General features: G+C 40.2%; 1 protein-coding gene across 1 annotated transcript in view; it reads right to left on the bottom strand.

The window, feature by feature from the left end:
• The window catches only part of LOC140268457 (receptor-type tyrosine-protein phosphatase F), a 169,753-nt gene that overhangs the window by 129,161 nt on the left and 23,115 nt on the right, over window positions 1–17,477 (bottom strand). The window lies entirely within an intron of this gene.

Genomic DNA, 17,477 nt, shown 5'->3' with positions numbered 1-17,477 from the left:
CAGGGACTGTCCGCGACAAGCCAAGCCCACCCTGTGATGTCACTGGTGTCAAATTTCAGTTTGAGGGAGGAGGTTGCAGGTTTTCCATTTAGGTTTTGACCAATGAGAGGCGAGTGTTTTGTTTCACCTGTAGAAATAAAAAAACTGAGGCGCACGTGATGTTATGTGCACCTTAGAGACTCTTTTGTGTCTTATCTACTGACCGCCTTCCAGGGAGAGTCTGTGACCTAATGTAGGTTCATGCAGGTTAATCATAAACTGGATTTTCTCCCCACTGCTGTTTTAGGTTCTATTCATGCGTGCGTTTCAACTTCTTTTAGTTGTACCATTATTGCTGAAACTTAAGGGGCTAACAAAGCATGACCTTGAAATATACAAACATTCCCAGGGGGCTGTGATAATATATGTCCAGCAACATGTTTTGAGGATAATAAAACTGGTTCAAAAATAATTTGGCTTCCTTTCTCTATCTTTAAAAAAAAAAGTAATTGTGTGGGGGGATAAATATGCAAAATCCTCATTCTTAAATCTGCAAGGCGTCGAGTACACACACACAAAATTCGCAAACACTCTGTTTCTCATTCCCTCTGGTCAAACTCTGCTAGCCACGGAGCTAATCATCCACAACAGATGTTCAGAAATGTTCAGTCGGATTTATGACGGAGCTCAGAGGAACAGCCAAGTCAGCCTCTGGTGCCGTTTTTCTCTTCCGTCCTACAAGGACAGGGGATTGCACCGAGAGAAGATGTCAGCACAACAATTCTCTTCCACCCAAAACATTCCCTGGCGCCCTGAGATTCACCATCCGAGACGACTGCGCCTTAATAGATCACAGAGTCTTTGGGACCTTGGGGAGAGTTTTACTCATTTATCCCCATAATACTGTGTGGACTGTAACTTCCAGCAATGCTTCAACCATGTTTTGCACTCAACATAATGATGTTTTTTATGTATCAGTGACAATGCTGACACTGCAACCCAACTCAACAGAGACTTTTTATTTTTTTTTTTATTTAGGTGAAGTGATACATGACAAAGCATTACCATAACAATACAAGCATACAAGCCCCTATCGTCTGATAGAGCAAATAAACTCTAATTCAAAAAAGAAATCATGTTTACCTGAATTGGGTAGTAGTTGAAATACATTAACATAATAAAAGGAATTTAAAATAAGATTCTAAAAGGCACTCTTAAAGGTTTCCACTAAGAGCAGAGCTGTTGGATCTGTTACCGGCTTAAACTCTGCAGAGGGAGATGGCAAATTGCACCGTGTTCTACATTTCTCTTTGTTGTTAACAATGGGAGACAGTCTGCTTTTACTGCAGGCTGCAGAGCTGTGAACACAACAAACTTTTCAACAAGAAGAGAGAAAGAACTGTTTTGTCTTAAGCCGTCTTTTTAGTTCAGAACAAATATGATGTGGGTCATCTGATTAAAAAGTCACTCACTTTCAACAGCCTAAAACACAAATATATTCCAGCTGTATTTGATGCAAACAAATCTTAGAAGAAAATGGGTTATAGAGCATGCACCACTGACAGAGACCTCTTAAAATCTACTGCACAGCTATCTGCAGAAAGGAGAAAAGCTAATCTGGACCTCTCATTTCATTACTAACTCATGAGAGTTTGAAGGGACCTTCTGGAGAATAAAGACTACACCCACACACTCTCAAGGAGAGGGAAAGAAGTGTATTTGTGGGTGTAAACTGTTTGTGCCAAATCAAATGTCCTGTGAATCTGAAATGAAATCGCTGAACTAACCGCACCATAGTAAAAGATGGAAGTAAAGATTATTGGCTGGTGGTCCAAACAGCAGAGTGGAAGATGAAATGTGTTTCATCCAGAGTGCGATGCCATTTCAGTGCAATGTGAAACTTCAAACACAGATGGATCTTGAGCAGTAACGAGTTTAAAACTGTTTAAAGCCTAAAGTGAGGTTTTTGTAGCCGTTTTAGGATTTCTTTTTTTCCTGCCCCACCCCCCCATGATCTTCAATGGTGGTGGAACCCCCCCACACCACCCCCAACCAACCCCACCCCCACCGCCACCCCTACCAAGTCTGAGAATTTATAACATTGTAACAACCACCCATCCCCCACTCATTTCATTGGAAAGTTGACATCCTCTTAAATCTGAAGCAGCCAGCTTTTCATTGATTTAAAGTGGCTTGTATACAACACCAACTTAACAGTTTGGAGTTTAGTTTTAATTTTGCCTTTTGGCTTTCTTCTGTGGGGATGTGCAGGGGTTGTTGTGTGGCCCCAGGGTTAAAGAACATGATTCCAACCTCAGAAACTCAGCAGGTTGACGACTGTGCTGCCTGCTGTAGGATGGACTGAATCGCATCGGCCCTGGGCTTTATCAATATAACTGTCTGAGCCAAGTCTGCAAAAACATTTAACAAGGTTAAGCTTCGGGGTAAGAAAATAAGTTTCCTGCTGTTGGTTCAGCAGAGCACGGACTGAATGAATGATCATCGCTTTCGACAATAATGCTGTATTTGCTGCATTTCGGAGCACTGCAGTCCACAGTTGTCCAAAACCATATCAATACATCTGATGTATCATCAAAAATAATACAGTTAAAAAGAAAATAAAAGGAATCCAAATAGTGCACTTCTTCCTCATTCACAGGGGGGACATTGTCAAACCCAATACTGGCTGCATGCCAGAGAAAATGCTGACCTGTGTCATAAACACTGTGCTGTGAAAGTCAGTGTGATGGGCTCTTTAGACCAACACTATGTCATCATGTCCAGAAGCACAGCTGGGCAACACCTGTTAGTTTTGCATTCCCGGGCAATTCGCAGTGTACTGACGGTTGGTTTGGAAGCTAATTTACTTCCACATTGCAGTTGGTGGGACTTAAAACATACAAGGACCATACTGTAACATGCAAACATGGGTTTAGCTTATTTGCACGTTGTCAATATAACATTTAACCTCACCCTGTGATTCAAGGTGGGATGAGTTACAGGGACAGCTTAGGCCATGCAGGACGCATAATAAATATTCAATTATATCTAATTGTATGTAATTGTCTCGATGCAAGCCACCAAACTATGATTAATTCATTCGGAGATTAAAATGTGCAGCATTTGCAGAGTTTCTGGCTAAGAACTAAACAGTTATCAACAAAGCAAAACTGTATCCTTTGCCACATAAAAATGTTTGTTTTTTTTAACATTTGTGCATTTGCTCAACAGTAGCCAAGGACACTTCTGGGCCTGACCTTTTTTTACAGGATCGTCTACAGATAACTCTGGCTCCAGCACTGAGAGAGAAGGAGATTATACAAAGAGACAGGAGGTGTAAAAAAATACAAGGACAGTGGAAAAAAGAGCACATAAAAACACAGATAAGATTGTGTTTTAATGGTGCTGACCCTGGTGGGAGCTGGCATGTGTACGTGCCTGTAAAGATACTGTATGTGGCCACGTATGTGGAGTATGTGAATTTTAAGTCCCTGTGCTTCAACACTCTCAACAAGTGTTCATAGAGGAGGTGGCTGTGCCTGCATGCCTCCACCAACCTGTTAGTCACAGGCAGATTGAGTGAACAAAAAAAAAGGCTCAGACAAGAGAAGTAGAAGTGATAGAGGAAGGGATGCTCTATTGCTTGTTCTTGTTGAAAATCAAAAACAATGAGCACTCTCCATTACACTGTGCTGCTGACAAATGACAGGGCACGCTCTCGAAGGGGAACCGTGGTGCATGCCACCGAATGCATGAGACAAATCATTTTTATCTGGGGCCCCGGCGGGTATTGACAAACCGAGGATGCATTTAGATAGCCCAATTAAAATGGGGAAATGAAGCAACATTGAAGCACTTTACAGCAGCGTGCCCTCTGTCTGCCCTCGAGCGGTGGGGGCACCCTGTGCACCCTAAACCTCACTGGTGACAGTCTTCTTCCCATTCTGCACTCAGTGACGGGCTACGGGGGTGGATGGGAAAGCAAAGTAGCAGGTGGCTCAGAGAAGTCCCTTTGAGGTGGTAATGTTTGTGAGCGCCAGCATCGAGCCCAACTAACATTACATCATTTATATTGCTTCATCTTGCACGCTTAATTTTTGCAAAGTGCTTTTGGGGAGCTTTAGTGGCTGCTTTAGCACCAAAGACTCCTTTAAAGGACAACTTAAGACCTATTTATTTGTTTAGGGTTTGTTTAGTTGTTTTTTGGGCTGATATGATTGTTACTAAGTTGTCTTGGCCTTTTTAAAATTGTATGTATTTCCTGTTTTGTTGTTCTGCTGTAAAGCGCTCTGTGACCCTGGTCTGTGAAGGGCGCTGTACAAATAAAGCTTCCTTACTTACTTATTTACAAAGAAATTCTCAAAGTTTTATAGTACGGTCAAGGAACTCAATACATCTCTGTAAATTGTAAATAAAGATGACAGTCAATGATATGGACGCCCACCACGTGCATTTAAATCTCCTTCAGCAAGTGACCTTAAATGTCTTCTACTTCCTTATACTGCTTTCCTTAACGGTGTACGACTCCCACTAGTTTAAGTTCCAGACAACTATTTGTCTTCTTGATCAATGAACACTCCATTGAGATTACAGTCAGGCGCATTTCTCATAAAGATATCTCAGCACTGGCATTCGCACACACACACACACACACAAACACACCCACGCACACAAATCCATTTGTAAGACTTTCTTCAGGTGTGTTAAAAGGTTACAAGGCCAGGATATCTTATGATGTCTCAACTTCTGTGCAGGTAAAATGAGAGTGATGGCAAAAGCTTCTTGCTTCCTTCTTCAACACAGAAAAAGTCAGCGTGGAGAAAGAGTAATCCTGGGACCAGCTGTTCAGCAGTGTTACATTTCACAGGCTGGAGTCAACAGATCCACAAGCTGTTTCTACAATGCCTCGTCCTTTGTGAGGCAATTGGCAGTGAAAAACTGATGTCACTGCCTCTTTTAAGTATTTGCTCCTAAATGTTTCTAAGTCATAGTGAATGTTTGAGTTTACCTGCTACAAACTACAATCTTGTGTTAAATGAAGCTTGTGACCATCATAGAATAGAGAAAGCTACAACAGAAAAAAAAAAAACAGAAGACGTTCCTAACGAGATACAACAAAAACAGAGGTGCTACCTTAAAAAACATTGAAACAACTATAAACCGTACGCACAAGTATGTGATCTATGACAGATTAGTTTTCACAGTCGCTCTGATGGAGCAAGGATGCCATTTACTGAGGAGACTTTGACGAATCGGAAAAGCTTTCTGTGAGAGGTTTCTAATAAAAGCTCCACAGAGCAGCCTCTCCTAAACGAAGGAGGCTACACTTTGTCTCCGACAGGACAGGCCTCCAGATGCTTCTCCTCAATACATTTCTGCCTCAAACAGAAGGAAGGGTTTAACAGTGGAACTCAAAAAATAGTCGGCCACAATGGCTAAAGTGAAACGTGGCCTTCTCTCACAAGGTCACGAATATTCATGTCGACATGTATTCGATGCAGCAGATGATTCTGTGTCGTTTTCATTCTTCTCTGCCATTTCTGACTACAGGTGCTAAATAAAGCCTTCAGTTATTTCAAAAATTCAAAAGTCTCATATCAACTTCAACATTGTTAAGAGTGTTCAAAGGGAAATTTCAAGTTTGGTTTGCAAAAGAGTGCATTCTTTTGCTGGTGCAACAGGAAAAGAGGGAAGAAAACCTCCCCTACCTCTGAAAATTCACAGCTAACCTGGACCATGGACAAGAAATATTGGCCTGATTGCTCACGGCTTTGAAATATGTAAATGGTAAATAGTTTAACAGATACTTAAAGTGTCGTGGGAGATATAAAAAAATATTCCAAGGAAGCATGAGATGATCAGACTAATGCGCACTGCACCCCCCCCCCCCCCCCCCCCACACACACACACACACATATACAGCATATAGCGAACTTCTCTATTTAAAGTTGAAACATAAGCAGCAGATTGTGAGATGTGAGGTATTTTTTGCTAAATCCACACCAGCTGTCTTCTTCTTTATACCAGTGGGAATATACACACATAAATAAAAAATCTCCAATTCGTCCAAACACATACATAGCATGCATGAGCACCCCCTCACCACCACCACCACCACACACACACAGTCCCTTTCAACAGATGAAAAGCCTGTCAAATGAAAGAGTAATCCATCACTTGTGCCATTTTGCATTTGCAGGGTCCCGCTCCTCAACAATGACTTGACTGACAGTGGAAGATAAGGACCCTCTGTTGACCAAAACAATGGCAACAACATCACTCTATAGCTCAAAGAAAGAAAATACATGTTGGTGTTTTGAATTGAAATTAGTAGTTAGAATCTAAGATTCCAACTACTAGTTGGAATAGAAATAAAAAAAGGGGGAAAAAAATCATTTTCAAAGGGATTTCTTATTGCAGTTGCGCTCATATACTAGTATTCCATTATGCTATATATTAAATGTTTAATTACATTCTGTCAAGACCAAATACGTGACCAAAGCTTAACAGTGATCTAAGCCTATATCACAGCTTACAGGGAATATTCATGCTTTTGTCCTCATTAACCATTCATCGCAAGGAGTAACAAATGGACTTCGACTGACTAGAAAGCTTTGCCAAAATAATTAAGGGAATTAAATATTCAACATAAAACTTCTTATTATAGCATCAGTGCCTCATAAATTTATAGAGAATAAATGAGTGGATTAATTTGCGTGCTAATGGAGAAGAAAGCCAGTCATTTCCAGTTGTTCCCATTCGACTTCATTTAGCCTTCGCAGAGGTACACCTTCAACTACTTATCTCTGGGATTTCTGGTGCATGGCGCATCAGGCGAGCCGAGCTCAAGGCATTGGTCTTCATCGTTATAAAATATGATTCTGTGTGTAAAGGAGCAAGCTAATAATGATAAAAGATCTGAGCTTAAGTGCTCCAGGGAGAGAACGCTGTTTTTTCTTCCCGAATGTCCTAAGATTTTTTTTTTCTTCTGCCCTTTTGATGGGGGACTTTTTTAAACATTCAATTGCTAAAGTGCAGGGTTGTGGTAGGAACAAATGAATAACTAATAAATAAATCAAGGGTATACCTTAGAGACACTCGTGCCTGAAGATTTGGGAAATTCAAGCACATCCCTTAGGGTACAACCCCACCAGATAAAGACTTTCTTTTCCAAACAAATCTTATGAGCATATCCATATGCTAATATTCGACTCTGAAGAAACGAAGGGTTAGTTGATCTCTCTAAGAACAGAAGGAATCGTTGTCAGTGTTTTACTTTACTCCATAACCAGTCTCCCAGTCCTGTCAGTGAATTTATCGCAAGCCTCGATCGGCTCTTATATGCTAAACGACTGCCTGTCACGAAGGGAGTTACAGTGACTCACAAACTGCAGTATCTTTTAGGTTTCCCTAAATACAAGTTAAAGATTCTAAATCCATATTCTTTCATTACAGGGCTTCACATCAGAGTGTACACACTAGGCGTGGCAAATGGATCTGCATTCCTAGAGGTACTAAATTCCATTAAGGCTCCCCACAGTCTGACGCACCAGCAGGGCACTGAGTGGACCACCATGTTGGTCACACTGAAGCACCCATGTCCAAGCCCACCTTCCCAGGCTGAAATCAAATATTTCAGGCAGAGGTCAAAGCCATACTGTAGGTCACGCAGAACATATTGCTACCCAGTAAACACAGCATGCCATCATGGTCACAAATGAGACTTTAAGAGGTGCAGCGTGGCTTAAAGTTAGACTGCTGAAAAAGGTAGAGCTGCAGCTTGTTCCACAATTTGATCTCTCAGCTTTGAGCCATGCAGCTGATCCCATCGGACAACCCCAAACTGAGGTGGTAGTGAACCGTGATGCAATTTCCCCCACCATCTCCTGATGCATTTTTCCCGGTGTACGCTTATAAAACGGCTCCCCGCTAGGAAAATGTTCAGATCACTTTTGATCTCTTTAATGAGTTTTGCCACAGCGGTTATATCTCTGACGACATTAAGAGGAGTACTATGGTGCACAAATGCTGCCTCTTTGTCACAGTGTGACAATGGGCCTGGTTACACTTGTCTTTTCAATGTGACCTTTGCGTTTTAATGTGGCAGAGCAGAAAACACCTGACCACGTTGATGCTGCACATTTGACTTTTAAATGCAAACTTTGTGTATTGATCTATAGCAAGATCTGCATCCTAAAGACGCTCTTAACAATCACTGCAACACAAAGAGTGCGGTTAAAACACCCACCCATGAAGACTCGACAGGGTGAAAAGTGCTGTCCGTAACAGTCTAAACACATGCAACTTCCCTTTACACTTCATGTTTTTAGAATATAATTGATGATTTTCTTTCCTAGTATTTCTTAACAAAAGACTAATTGCCTAAAAAGATCACACAGGATTACAGAATAAACTAATGTATATGTTTGGGTCTAACTTCCCAAGACAGTGTGATCAGTGCTATTGAATAATCAAATTAAATGCATATTTATGCTGGGTTACCGCTTGCATGCTCAACTGGAAGAGCAATGCTTTGCCACAAGATAGGGTACAGATTGTTAAAGATTGAATCATACTTTATAGGTATATATACATACTTGTGTCCAACCTGTACATTGCCTTGGTAATATTTTTCTTTCCAGGGAAAATAAGTATTTTCAAACCCCTATGCCAAATTTTCCAGTGAAAAGGCCTTGAAATCGTCTCACCAGATGGCAAATACTTGTGGGCGGACAAGTTACTATGCAGCAGAATATGCTCAGAGCTGAATAAAACCAACTCTTTTTCCCTTAGGTTTCGAGACAAATTAGTCTACATGTCAAATACCATAAACTAAATTAGCTATTTAAAATCAGCACCTGTGGAGTAACCAAATAGCTCAAATGGGGAAGTAAAGACAGTCCCTGGGGTTAAATATGACAAAATTGATGTAAAATCTAATGAAAGTTGCAGCAGAAAAGTGGCCAGACATATCAAGTCTTAACTATCAAAGCAGACAAGAGTTCAACTTTCTCAAAAATAATATTACCTTTAAACCAATCCTGGGTGTTAATCAAATGTTTTATTTCCATTTCTCAGCAAGTTGGGTCATGGGTGATCACAGCTTAAATTTGTGTCTACAATATTATCTCATGGCTAAGTGAATGTAAAAAACTGCTCCTAGTGTTTTTTTTTGTTTTTTCTTTCTGGATTCAATAACACAAAGGCTTCCATTTGCAAACACAGCAGTAAAATCCAATCAATACACATTATTGGCTCAGTGAGGGCCAGGGTTTGGAAGAAAACAAAGAATCCGTCCAGGGGGAAATCCTTTGAATTCCTGGAGATCTAAATTGAACATTTCCTGTTAACTTTACAGCAAACCTTTATTCATAATTTATGTCAACTGGAGACCTGGCTAAAATTTGCAGCAGAAAAGGCTAACTGGCATCAGCCTTCCACGGCCACAGCACCCTGTTTAAGATCAAAGTAATCAGAACAGACAAGAAATCGCAAAAAAAAAGTGACCTTTCAAGTCTGAAGAGGAGAAGCTCTGTATATGTTTACAAAATGTGAGAGAAAGGTAAAGAAAATTCCTATTACAGAAATTGGAGTGTGACTAATGGGTAGCGAAAGAGCTGGTCTGTAACCTGAACTCCAAAATAATCTTGCTCGAGTCTCTATGGCCACTTTGGGGGAGCAGTGGGGAGCAAAGGGAATGGAAGACCACCTGCACATCCAACGGAGCCAGCCCTGCACTGGCACCACCATTTGTTACGCTCTAGATTCCCATTACTTCAGAGATAGGTCGGCTGGGGAATCCATCTCACGGTGTCGTGTTTATCAAACTACTATGCAAAGGCGGGAAGGAGCTGAAGGATCACAGTCATGCAAGAAGAAGGTCCTCTGAGATCTCTCAGTGTAAGAAAGTATGCAAGCTCACCTGGCTCGTGTGTTCCCTTTTTTAGCCATTTCCCTACACGTGTTAACTATTCTAACCTGACCTTAACCCTGCAGAGTTAATATTTGAAGCAAAACATCTGTAGAAATTCCCTCAAGGTGTCTCTGGGTCTCACATTCACTGGAGTGGGACGAACCAACAGACAACTCGAAAATATAATACCTCTGGACACGGCTGTCACCAGCATAGAGGCATGAAAATCTAAGAAGAGTGTGAAGCCTGAGTTACAAGCCTCAACATTAAAGTAACAAGCAGCTGCATTACACGTAAACCAGCCTTAGCAAGCTTTGTGTCAGCCCTAAATTAAAATGGCATTTGACTTACAGTGAAAGCTGCAAACTCAGGTGCTGTACTGTAACAGGGTAGAAATAATTGATTTTGGTTTAAATGCCAGCTGAGAGAGACTTCTGCAAGTAGAAAGAACTTCAACCTGCAGCAGGTTCGACCAATGAACCAATAACTGAAACACTACACTTTATTAGACTTACTAAACTTGTAATGGACATTGTTCAATACTTTTTGGTATTTAGAATAAACAGCAAATCCGTAAATTAAATAAATGATAATTGTCAGTGAAAGTAATTGCTTTGTAATTCTGTCTTAAACTTATCGAAACCTATAAACACATCTCAAATTGAAGAAAGAATCAAGGTACTGAAGCCTGATTAGCTCTAAAGATTATGGGTTCAGAACTGTACCTCCAATACCTTTCTAAACGTTTTTTGAGTGAATGAATATGGGAAATTGCCTGCAAATCGGCTGTTAGATTTACATTTAAGATTTTAAAAAAATAAATAAAACAAAGACACAAAAAAGCTTTACCTGCCAAAAGGCCTACCCCTTCCATGTGGTTATTTGCATCAATAACACTAAGAGACTTGCACAAGACACTCTCAAATAGAGCCAGTCAGTCCGTATTACCCTGAAATAAATAAAGGAGAACTGACAATCCTTGTGATAGTCCATACATCCTCCTGAACAGGATACATCCTCCTCTCCAGCCCCTGTGGACTTCACACAGAATCCAGATGGCTTTGTTTTCAACGAAACACATTACTGAAACAAAAAGGAGCACCTTCCAAAAGATATAAAACATCATTCTGAGCCAATTCAAGGTTCTTGCAAAATATGAAAAACGCACGTGAAGAAGCAGTGAGTGTGTAACCACAGACCAGATCTGCTGAGCATCTGGGAGCAGCAGCTCTGAGGACACAAACCAGTGAAATGTCTCAGGAGCTGAAACAGACCTTGAAGAGCATAAAAACTGTATTAGTTGCAACACCGTATGGCTCCCAGAGGGATTTTATACCAGGCATGAGGGAAAGAACGGAGAAGGATGTGATAAAAATGAATTTAACTGTAACAATAATCACATTCGTATGACATCTTTCCGGTGAAAGTTTAAACAAAACTAAATATTTTGTTACCAAATCACCATGGCAAGACAGTTGATAACATTAAACTCGACAGCTGACTAATATATCATTTGAGACGAAAGCCTGTTGATCATTCTGGGTACAGCTTTAAAAGGCATGTTTTAAATGATAATTGCAGGCTAACGTGACTCCAATGAAAGCTATTTACCTCATCACATATCACAAGTTTTAGGAATTTCAACTTTCATGATTTAAGAACTGAAGGCTTCAAACAGACTCTGCTATACAATAATTGTTTTAATGTGAAACTGATGGAAATGTACAGCAGAGACAGCACCAAATTGGGAGGGCTAAAAATAAAGAAAGGACAAGAAGACAGAAAAGTTACTCACATGATGCATTTCTACAGCTTTGCTCTAAAGCGCCTAATTAGTTGAGACATTTTGCTTAGTGCCATGGCATTTTAGCCACAGGGGGGCTGATACAGTGGATTGTATTGGACATGCTAGCAGGAGGACACAACTTAAAAGGCTGATTCAGGAGTCTAAATCCTTAGTGCTTCTGAAAAACCTTGCCAAACTATAATACAATATCAAAATCCATGCTAAATGTGTCGGGTGGAAGTTGCTGTCATGCTATTTAAGCCAAGGTGTGGAAAATGAGCGTTAAGCTTTATAATATAAGGGCACCGGCAATTTGCAGAAACAAGCAATTATTCTTGTAATATTTCATGCAAATCTGTCCTACATTCTCTGGCAAGGCCTAAATAGAGATGTTCTTTAGTCCATTGCTGAGAGAAACACATTTGATGGATTAAACAGTCAAATATAACAAGATGCTTGAACTGCTGTCCTGGTTGTTAAGGGAGATCAAAGTGAGGCCTGAGGGTCTGGTAAGTATGAGGAACAGGACTGGTTCAGCAGAGCTCCAAAAGAACAAGAGCTGGACCAAGGAGATATGACATCAGACGTAAGCACTGCATGCCCTTAGGCCTGTTCGTTCAAAACTGCACCAAATGAGCTGCAAATAAGGAGGCCACAACATTCCTTCATAGAGCACTTCTAATCTAACAATAAGCACAAGCCTCATTTGGTAATGTACCATCTTACTGAAGCTGGCTGACTGTGCAAAAATCTATTCATTATGTAGGTGTCACCCTCAGCTTATTGTGAAAAATGTGATACATTTTATGCAAAATAAGACTCCCAGATGAGATTAGCAATTACTGTCCCGTGTATAAAAACATGTATGATTAGTTTTTCCTATAAAACTGTCTAAAAAAAAAGAGAGAGTACAAAAACCTGTCACTAAAAAAAATGGGTTTTGTTTCACTGGAAACTCCAGCATTCAAATTTCAAGCCAGAAAGATGTGGGCATTAAACAAATGGATACGTGTTGCCACTAGATATGTTGTCAGGGACACATGGCACATTTGCTCGGAGATATCCTGACAGCAAAGGAGACAGAGGTTCTGATAAAATGCTCAGCACTTTCAAGCACATCCTTACATAGCGGTGGAACATTCTGCACAACATTTACAGCTTTTCTAAGTAAAATGTGCACGCTGGGGTAGTTTAAATGCAACTGTCCGAACGAATGATAATAATCGATTATATCAGGCATTCATGCTCTTTCCATGAGGATAGAGGTCTGATTATCCCAGGACTGCAGCGGAAAAAATTAGAGGATGCAAATTTTTATTTCCACTGTCAAGAGTTTGGTGAACGCTGGTCTGAGGTCAGTAGAGCAGCAAACTGCACTGATGGTGAACTGATGGAGAAAATTGTGTCTGTAGAGTTGATGCCAAAGAGTTTAATAAGATATACACACTGTATATCAAGCAGTAAAGCGACCACAACTGCAAATATGAAAAAAGCAAACACACATATGTATTTATCAAGCAATTCATAATGAAAGGTCACCTCATTATCTCCTAATAAGCCACAGAACATTGAATATTACACAGTAATGGCTCCAATGAAAAATGTCACTTTCTTTTGGACTTCTTATTTTGCCGAGATATTCCTTGAACATATATGTCTCTTATGTCTGGATCATGGCACTATATGTGTACAGCATTAATACAGTTTGTACCATTGCATAAATTACTGGAATATTGAGGTTTAAAGACAAAAAAAGCCTTTATTTTTCTAAGGAGTCAATAAAGACAGGACTCTGGAGCAATGGGAAAAGGTCATGTGGTCTGATGAGTCTGGAAGAGCTATGGGAGCAGCGTTATGATCCGAGGTTGCTTCAGTTGGTCAGGTCCAGGTTAAGCAAAGTAATTTGCCCAAAACATGAGGTCAGCTGACGAAGCGAATATCCCGAATAACCAGGTTTTACCATCAAGAGCTTCTTTTCCTAACCTGGTGGCACGGGCGCGTTCCAACATGACAATGCCATGATTCATCAGGCTCAAATGCTTGAAGAGTGGTTCAGGGAGCATGAGACATCCTTTGTTTTGTTTTTTTACACAGATAGACCACCACAGAGTTCAGACCTTCACCCCACCGAGAATCTTTGGAATGTGCAGGGGAAGACATTGTGTGGCGGCCTGACTTTCCCATCATCGCTAGAAAGTCTCAGTGAAAATTATTGCAACTTTGGAAATAAATGTAACATTTAATAAGCTTATCAAAGTGAATGCATGCTGTAATCAAAGCTAAAGGTGGCCAAACAAAATATTACAGTGTGACTTTTCTTTTTTTTTTTGGCCAGGCAGAGTATTTATCATTGTCCAGAAGTCTATTCAAGTCTCCTTAGAGGTGGTAAAAAGGGACTTACTGGCTTTATCTATGGGAGTGACATCAGGTGATAGTAGTACTTTAAAGAGCTGATATGATTAAAAGCAAGTTTTATACGCTGTTTTTCCCTTTTTCACAACTCTTCCAGGCTGTGTATAAACACACACACACACAGCCTTCTCTCTATTTGGTGTTGCAGTGTTTTCAAAAGGTGACCGTTGAACTTTTATTCATTCCAGTTCCAATATGAGCTGCTCAGTATCCCTCACACAGTATTGCCTGGCTGTTGTGTGATAATATTTCTATTTTTTTTTCTTTTCAAAAATGCCATGAGAATTTTATTTGTTAATGACACAAGCTTTAGGTCTTGATTTGCTTCACTGTTTTTCATTTGCTGTCAGTTCTGAGACTGCCTCCTCTTGCCTGTGATTTTTGCCTTCCAATCACCAACCCAAAGCCTGCCGACTTTGCCCTTTCCCATCATCTTTTGTTCAGCTCAGTTGGCATTTCCTTTATTAAAGGTGTAATGTTGGAACTCTTCTGCGTAAGAAAGAAAGTCACGTTTTTTTCTGAGCTGTGTTAATTATCCCAATAAATGAAAAATACACAAGTCCTTTCACCACTCATTTTTAAAACATCCTGAAAGCAAAGGCATGTAACAATTTCCCTTTAAACTAAAGAGAACAACTTCAAACTGTTTGTTTTGCCTTTGCCTTGAATTAAATAATTCTTCTGTGCTCTGTATAGAAATATATTCTCTTTGTTTTCTCTGCTGCTTTGAAAATGAATCAATCAATGACCGCAAAACCAACTTGCAAGCAATACATTTATTTTAGCATCACACCCCTCCAAAAATCGCTTAAAGTGCTCGACAGCAACTTTTTACATGTAACTACACATTACACTCAGCTGTCTTCAGTAAGCTGATTTCCTCACTGTAATGGAACAGAGAAACCTTGTTTCTGTATCTTTGAATGGTGGATTAAAAGGACCATGGCTTCCCCAGGTAGATTTCTCCAGGGAAATGCCTATTTCTCCGCCATGTCTGCTTTCTAATCGGTTACAAGTGCACATATGCATGACAAAAGACAGCAATCAGGGAAAGTAATGACACCGAGCGGCCAGATGAAAAGAGAGATCATTACACCTAACCGGGCATCCCTACTTAAAATAAATCTCCCGAAAATCAGACTAAAACCAAAACTGAAACACTGTGGCCTCTTTGGTAATAGCAATGTGACAGCCTTGGCTATGTTCTCCTATGCTCCACTTACCCCGCCCCCCACCCTTGACCTTTTCATTAGATAAATAGGGCAGTCCGTTTTCGAGCCTTCACTTGTGATTGACAGCATCTGGTTGTGTCCGATACCCACCGTGAGAAATGTGGGGACAAAAGCTTCCATCTCCTCCCCTCCTTCACAGCTTCCTCTCTTTTCTTGCCCACTTGTTTAAGTCTCTCGGAAACTGAGCATGTATGATATCATATGTCTTTGAATGGTCCAACGATATAACAGAGGGTGGGATACAGCAGATGCTGATTTTCCTCACTCAATGTTGTTTTTTTCAGAGGAAGTTCAATTGATTGGTCACGCTTTTCATAAGAATGGCGGTAATGCATTTTCTCAGACACATGTTCATGCATTCCTGTGTGGATTTAAGCACATTACAAGAATTATTTGGTAGGTCAAGTCAATGCACCGGTGCCAGCTCCTCAGCTGATGTTCCCACAATGTCTTTAGTTTTGTTTAAAATTCTGCAGGATGTAATATTGCTGGATGGGAGCGCAACTAACTTCAGAATGGAAAAGGAAGACGATAAAACAAAAGTGATGCATCATATGCTTTGTAGACAAGCTAAGATAATTACACTTCTTGATAAATGGCAGCACTTGATGAGAAGCTGTATTAATAAAAAAGGAGATGAAAGTGGAGGGTTTACACTGGATGTAACAGTTAACATATCTAAACTCCTGTTGGTGGTGTGCACAAAAAGTCTGTGCAGCTTCAATCTAATTACCACATTATTTATTGATTAGTTTTACAGTCAATTCTGTTATGTGATAAATGCTGTAGAACATTAAAGGACAAAATATACACATGGATTTTTTTGGTGAAAGAAACAGTAATAAACCCAGTAATAAAGTAATAAATGATCTGTGAAGACAATGATTTGAAAATTAACAAAACAAATGTTAAATACAAACGTTTACGATCCTGGAAAGACCAAAAAGTTATGGAATTATAAGTTATTATAAGTATATTTGGCTCTTCAACAGACGGGAGGGAAAATAAACACAGTCTGGTGAAATTAATTTAGAAGCTTTCTGCATGTACTGGGAAAAAAATACAAAACTGGGTGATCAAATGTCAGGGAAACCGCTAACCTTGTCCCAGAGGTCGGTAGGGCAGTCAAAACATTCACTTAAGGAAAGTACAATTAGATTGTGTAGCAGCAGGAAACATCAATTTATAAACCAGATTAAACTCACTCCTGGCAGCCGTATGATCTTCTGCCACCATATGTTTCAGAGACTAAACTGTTGCCAAACTGTGTGTGTGTACAGTTAACAACGCGTGACATGGAATCACATTGAAGATGCTAGAGATAATTCTCTCTCCCTTTTTAAACTTACAAAGTACAAAAACAACCGTAGAAAGCAACCCAGATAATCTGATCTCCTGTAGTTTCACCATGTGACATGTTCACTATATATCACTGACTGGAAGGTTCTCTTTCAGTCCAAAACACCATACCTTCCTAAACCAGTGCAGCTAGTTTTGCCGCCTAAACACAACCAAGTGGTTTTTTGGGGTACTCCTAACCAAGTCAAATTTGGACAGTTTGACTCAGGGACCCAAATTTGAAGCAAACTGCAGAGCCTGCAGTGGCCACACAGCTAGTTTAAGTGCAGGGGTACTGTATAAGTGAAGCATAAACAAATGATTATTATTAAAAGGACTGGAAGGAAAGGCTGAGGTGACTGCAGGGCAGGTGGGAGTGGATGGAACTGAAAAGACTGCAGAGCCAAGGAATGTTGGAAGCAGGGAAAAACTGAATGACTGAGGTGTGACAATTGTCTGTAGCCACATACCCTCCTTTTTTTGTCTTTACTAGTTTTATTTTTGGGGGGTAATGGTTCACACTTAAGGCTGTTGATGGGAGACACTTAAAAATATCAATGCTACAGCCATATGTTTGGTTTGAGACGCCTGTGGCATATTGGAGCACGAGGATTATGTACAAAATTACTGCTCAAGACTGGAAAGCTGAGTAGATCATAGCTATGTTCTGAAACTATCGTAGTTGCACGACAATTAAATTTCACAGAGATTTTCTGTTACTTGGTCTGTGAATAGCATCTTGATTGACAGTCTTACCCTTTTCACCTCTAAATAAACCCATCTTGAAGAATCTGTGTTGTAAGAGAAACCTTCAGGC

Source organism: Leuresthes tenuis, unplaced genomic scaffold (assembly GCF_036924035.1).
Source record: "Leuresthes tenuis unplaced genomic scaffold, fLeuTen1.0.hap1 SCAF_14, whole genome shotgun sequence".
Lineage (NCBI taxonomy): Eukaryota > Metazoa > Chordata > Actinopteri > Atheriniformes > Atherinopsidae > Leuresthes > Leuresthes tenuis.
The sequence above is the reverse complement of the archived record's forward strand: the minus strand, read 5'-3'. Positions and strand labels throughout refer to the sequence as shown.